A 223-nucleotide genomic window follows, 5' to 3' on the forward strand; every position below is an offset into this window, starting at 1 on the left:
TGCGGGGTGGATGCGGGGTGCGGGATGGGTGCGGGATGGATGCGGGGTGCGGAATGCATGCAGGATAGGCGCGGGATGGGTGCAGGATGTGGGATGGATGCTGGGTGCGGATGGGTGCGGGATAGATGTGGGATGCGGGATGTGGGATGGATGCAGGATGTAGGATGGGTGCGGGATGGATGCAGGATGGGTGCGGGGTGCAGGATGGGTGCGGGATGGATGC

This window comes from Corvus brachyrhynchos, unplaced genomic scaffold (assembly GCF_000691975.1).
Source record: "Corvus brachyrhynchos isolate BGI_N302 unplaced genomic scaffold, ASM69197v1 scaffold245, whole genome shotgun sequence".
NCBI lineage: Eukaryota > Metazoa > Chordata > Aves > Passeriformes > Corvidae > Corvus > Corvus brachyrhynchos.